Source organism: Arachis ipaensis, chromosome B8 (genome assembly GCF_059453495.1).
Source record: "Arachis ipaensis isolate K30076 ecotype BB chromosome B8, ASM5945349v1, whole genome shotgun sequence".
Classification (NCBI taxonomy): domain Eukaryota; kingdom Viridiplantae; phylum Streptophyta; class Magnoliopsida; order Fabales; family Fabaceae; genus Arachis; species Arachis ipaensis.
The window spans coordinates 12885017-12890984 of record NC_142443.1 but is presented as its reverse complement, the minus strand read 5'-3'; the positions used below and the strand labels follow the sequence as shown (position 1 = coordinate 12890984).

At 32.2% G+C, this 5968-nt stretch overlaps 1 pseudogene; it reads left to right on the top strand.

Annotated features, from left to right (window-relative positions):
* The first annotated feature begins 251 nt into the window (after window positions 1–251).
* Window positions 252–878, top strand: LOC107612384 (vesicle transport v-SNARE 13 pseudogene; annotated as a pseudogene).
* Window positions 879–5968: the final 5090 nt, after the last annotated feature.

Sequence of the window (5968 nt, the reverse complement as noted above, 5' to 3'; positions counted from 1 at the left end):
ATCTAATGTCACAGCTATTCATTATGTTCACAAGTGCTATATTCAACTTTCTATTTGGAAATAAATCAACAAAATAAAGAATAAGAACAGAAACAGCATGTAGTATCTAAGAAAGTTGGAATGATGATAAATTTTAAATTTAAGCAGTTTTATTCCAGCATCAAAGGTTAGACTAATATTGAATATTTGCCATAGGAAAAGGTACAGATTGATTGGCATTCCAAAAAAGAATATATATCTAAATTCGAAAAATGAAGCTTGAAGCTAGGAGTTTGCAAGCAAACATGAAGGCATCTCTTCTTATCAAGTTAAGGGAATACAAAACCGATTTGAACAACTTGAAAAGTGAGCCTAAAAGAATCACATCGGCTGCTAATAATAATAATGATGAGTTGTTGGAATTGGGACAGGCTGATACATTGGCGGTTGGTATCATCTTGCTTTATTTTGGTAGTTAATTAGTTGATGTAATGATGATAGCATGCATGTATCATCAAATGATCATAGAGGAAGACTGGTGATGTCTACAGAGAGATTGAATCTGTCGTCTGAAAGAATAAAGGAGAGCAAGAGAAGCATGATGGAAACAGAGGAGCTTGGTGCCTCCATCCTCCAAGATTTGCATCAGCAACGCTAGTTACTACTTCATCCTCACAACACGGTAACTTCATTTCATTTCAAGATTTAATACTACTCACCAAAATACTAACTAACCATATACGCAATATGCAATGCAGCTTCATGGAGTGGATGATAACATCGATGAAAGCAAGAAGATTTTGACAGCCATCTCAAAAAGGATGAGTAGGAATAAATGGATTCTTGGCTCATTCATGGTAGCAATAGTCCTTGCAATTATACTTATAACTTTTGACTAATGATAAACGCTATCCAATAATCACAAAGTCAACACTTGACACGGCAATTTCAATAGCTATAACAATAATCCAAAACCCAATTTTTTGTAATTCTAGAACAGAACAAACTAAAAATGGTTTCAATTTCAAACGATCCACATAATGAAGAAGCAATAACAGCAAAAAGGTGGGGGACTCACGCAAAAGGGGAAGGCTCAACAAAGAGAGCAATTCGACGAGGCTTTGAATTGTTCTCAGAAGGAGGACCCTCTTCTCCTTCCTCCTCACGCAATTCTCATAGAGGACCAAATCTCTGACATTAACATCACACCATAGTGTTAGCTATTAAAATAAAATAGAACCAGAATAAACATGACCAGGATTTCTAGATTTAGAAAATAGGAGATTACGATTAAGTCATAGTTTACATCTGAAATAGGGGATTTCCAAATGAAACTAAAGTTGGCTTTGAAAAGAGTTCAGTAACAGTCAGAAAAAGATACCTAGTTCTTGTGAGCTCGATTGAGAGAGAGCGGAGAATGACCAAAATAGGAGGAGCGATGGCGGCAACAGAGAGAAGGAGCGACGACAGCAACGGAGCGACGGTGGCGCGAGCAAATGAAGTGATGGCAGCGCAACCGTAACGCCAGCAACGGATAATGAGGGTTGGTGAATTTGGGGTAAAATGAGGGTTGGTGAAGAAATGGGGAATTTGGGGTAAAATTGTGTTTCTGAACTTGGAGGGGGGAAGTGGACGTGGGGTTGTGTTTTAACAATAAAAATCGACGGCATATTTGTTGATTTTAATTTGAAAAAAAGGAATGCTCTTAGCATCTATTTTATATATTATATCCATACCATTTATTTGATTTTAAAAAGCAATCTAGACCATTCAAATTTATCGACGGAAATATTGTCGAAATTTTAAATATAAAAATAGACGTCATATTCGTCGATCGTCGACAATATGACGATAGTTAAGACAGGGTTAATGCATCATAAAAAAATCGACGACCAAGCTGTCGATTTTATTATTTTATTTTTAATTATCTTTTTTTTAAAATATCGACAGCAAGCCGTCGAAAAATATCGACATGAGAGATAACCGTCGATTTTTTGCGTCGAAAAATACGCTTTTTCTTGTAGTGGTATATTTCTATGTATGTTAATTTGTGTCCAGTAAAATCGATTGTATTATTGTCTATCATGAATCAATGTAAAATAATAATTATAATGCTAGGAATATAAAATTATTATAAATATAGTATCTTTATCAAAAAGTAGAAAATTACTTTTTTGATGAACTATTTTAAATTCAATTTAAAATAATGTAATATACCATAATGTAATGTAAAAAAAAGTATATCTAATTTAATATAGATAATATATGGCATTGTTATTATTACGATATTTATTGTTATTAACTTTGCATGCATAATATATAATTACAGGATTTTGGAAGACACAAAAGAAAGGGAAATATATAATTAACATTTAGTATAAGATAAAAAAATTAATAAAGTTTTTAGTTATTATTATTATTATTTGAAAAAATTTTAAAATTTTTAACTAATAATTAATTTTAGTATCTATTTTCTGATACTTCAAAGATTTTAATATATACATTTTTATATTTATTATTTAAAAAAATATTTTTTTTCTTATAATTTTAATATATACACTTCTTTAGATAACATATGCATTTTCTATATTAAAAAATATAATATATCTTACCATACTTATCTGCAAAAAATATCTTTTTTATGATGATTAGCAATGAAAAAAAAACTAATAATAATATAACTATAGATAAATAAACAATAGCGAAAATTTAAAACGTAACAAAAGTACAGTTCATGGGTCAAGTTGAAGCCAAAATCCAAAAGTCATCATTAAATGAAACCTAATCTTAATATCAGACTCCACTCTCTACCTCAATCATCACTCGGCCTCAGCCCCTCTCTACTCTCCTCCTCACTGCCAGTCAGCCTACCTACATTTACAGTCCTTATCTCACCCTTTTCCTCCCTCACAATCAGCATTACAACACTTCCTAGAACACACAGTTAAATTAATTTTTTTAGGGTGTGGGTCATATTATTAAGGTTATTAGTTTTTCTTATTTTTAAAATAAACTTTTGGAAAACCTTCTATGTTTATAATAAGATGATTTGTGATAATTAAAGGTGTGGAGTTTGGAGCCTTACTTCATAACACTCATCAAAATTGCATTCGATGAATTTAAAGAACCATAAAAGAGTCTTCACTGCTATGCATGGATGGTACAAGCACTAATAATTTAATTTGGATTATTAACGCATAACTTTTATTTTTTATGTTTTTAAAAAATACCCCCTTTGCTAAAATTAGACAAAAAGAAAAGGATCGGGGAGACTATTCTTTTTATTATTAAAATAATTTTTACACTATTATTTTTTAAAGTTTAATTTTTTAATACAATCACTTAGTAAGTAAGACTTAAATTTAAATCCGATTTAAAAATAATGTGAAAAATGTGTCTTTCCTTTACCAGATTTTAAAATAACTATGATGATGACTCTAACCTATAATGCATGATACTATTCTGTGCTATCAGGAGGTTTGTAGCAACGCAACAATACTGGATCAAAGGAAAAGAAAACATTTCCAGGTTATGGCTTTTCAATGGGCAGGTAACCAAAATATATGTAATATTACATGATGAATTTTAAACTGGTTATGTTAGACATGAATTAATTTTAGATGTAACATCGAATATAGGGTGAGAGAGTTCTTCCACTGAGTTCTGTGGCAACTTATGGAAATGAATTAGGGTCAATATTCTACATGATTGATGAGTGGGATAATTGTCTGGTATTGGAACTAAAACGAAAAAATGAACAGTTGCTTATAACTGACGTTTCATTTGAGCTACTTAGAATTTTCTATTTTGTCAATAGAGGGACAACTGTGCAATTTAGGTATGTAGGTTTTGGAATCTTTTTCATTTCATTCTGTAATCGCGTGAACCAACCAATTCAAGTTCTTTCTGATCTTAACTTTTATGTGGCTTACCAAATAGACCAAGAAACACTTGACAACATATGTAGAATATTCCATATAAAAGTATAACAGGAATGGTGATCCTTCATCACCTGATGTGGTGGTGCTTTCTGGGTCCGAACCATCTGATCATGAGTTCTCGTCAGACAACGATGAAGATGGAATAATTGAATGTCTTGATCCTCATAATCTAATAGAACTATCTCATGCAAGCCATTTATTGGTTGAGTTGAGCGAAGAAAGTTATGAACCAAAAGAAGTGTCTAATAACGGGTAATGTTACGTATAATTTTTTCTCTTCTGGTTGAATTTTAATATTGTGGTACATAGAGGTATGTTTTACTATGGTGACTAACATGTATAAGTATCCTAAACCAGATACACTCCATATGCTTACTATAAGAAGGCTTTGACACATTCGGAATTGAGTGCAACTAGATTGGCAAGTTGACCCTAAAGAACTCATTCTTTTTTATTAACAAACTTGTGAAATATTGGTTATGTATTTCTTATTGATTATATAGAAAAAATTTCCCTAAATGCTAACTATGATTCATTCACTGCAGTAGCTGTTCTCTAATTTTGCTGCATATCTTAAACCATCTGGACATGGTTTCGTCTGGCAGATCACTGGTCCACCTTCCAGCATAGGCAAGAATGTACTTTTTTTCACCTACTGAGGAGTGAACGAAGAAATTCAGAGTGGAAGTTTGGGGTTAAATGGAAAGAATGTTGTCAACTGTATAAGTTAAAGACAAGGGACAATATTATCCTGACCGAATCGACACATAGAGTTGGTGATTGAAAGCTTTTAAACTCTACAAAAACTAGCCTCTTATAGATTACTCTATGGAAACACATGTTTTGGACTATATCTTAAATTGTATTGGACATATTTTGCTTTTGTTATCTATAAGTATGTGACAATCGATATTTAAATTATAACTAAAGTGTAATCTATGGGTCAAGTTGAAGTCAAAATCCAAAAGTCACCATTAAATGAAACCTAATCTTAATATCAAACTCCACTCTCTACCTCAACCATCACTCGGCCTCAGCCCCTCTCCACTCTTCTCCCCACCGCCACTCAATCTCTCCACATTCGCACTCCTTGTCTCACCACCTCAACCATCACTTGGCCTCAACCTCTCTCCACTCTCATTCTCACCACCGATCAATCTTTCCACATTCGGAGTCCATGTCTTACCACCTCAACTTGCCCTCAGCCTCAGCCCCTCTCCACTCTCCTCCTCACTGCTGGTCAGTCTCTCCACATTCACATTCCTTATCTCACCATTTCCCTCCCTCACAACCAGCATTGCAACATCTCTTAGAACACAGTTAAATTAATTTCTTCAGGGTGTGTGTAATATTATTATCGTTATTATTTTTTCTTATTTTTAAAATAAACTTCTGAAAAAATTTTTATGTTCATAATAAGACGATTTGTCATAATTAAAGGTGTGGGATTTGGAGCCACACTTTATAACACTTATCAAAATTGCATTCGATGAATTTAAAGAACCATAAAAGAGCCTTCACTGCTATGCATGGATGGTACAAGCACTAATAATTTAATTTGGATTATTAACACATAACTTTTATTGTTTATGTTTTTAAAATAACCCCACTGCTAAAATTGGACAAAAAAAAAAGGATCAGAAAGACTATTCTTTTTTATTATTAAAATAATTTTACAGTATTATTTTTTAAAGTTTAAATTTTTAATACAATCACTTAGTAAGTAAGACTTAAATATAAATCCATATTTTAAAATAATGTGAAAAATGTGTCTTTCTTTTACCAGATTTTAAAATAACTATGATGGTGACTCTAACCTATAATGATACTGTTCTGTGCTATCAAGAGGTTTGTAGCAACGCAATAACACTGGATCAAAAGGAAAGAAAGGATTTTCATGTTACGACTTTTTATCGGACAGGTAACCAAATATATGTAATATTATATGATGTATTTTAAATAGGCTATGTTAGACATGAATTAATTTTAGATGTAACATCGAATATAGGGTGAGAGAGCTCTTCCATCGAGTTTCGTAGCAACTTATG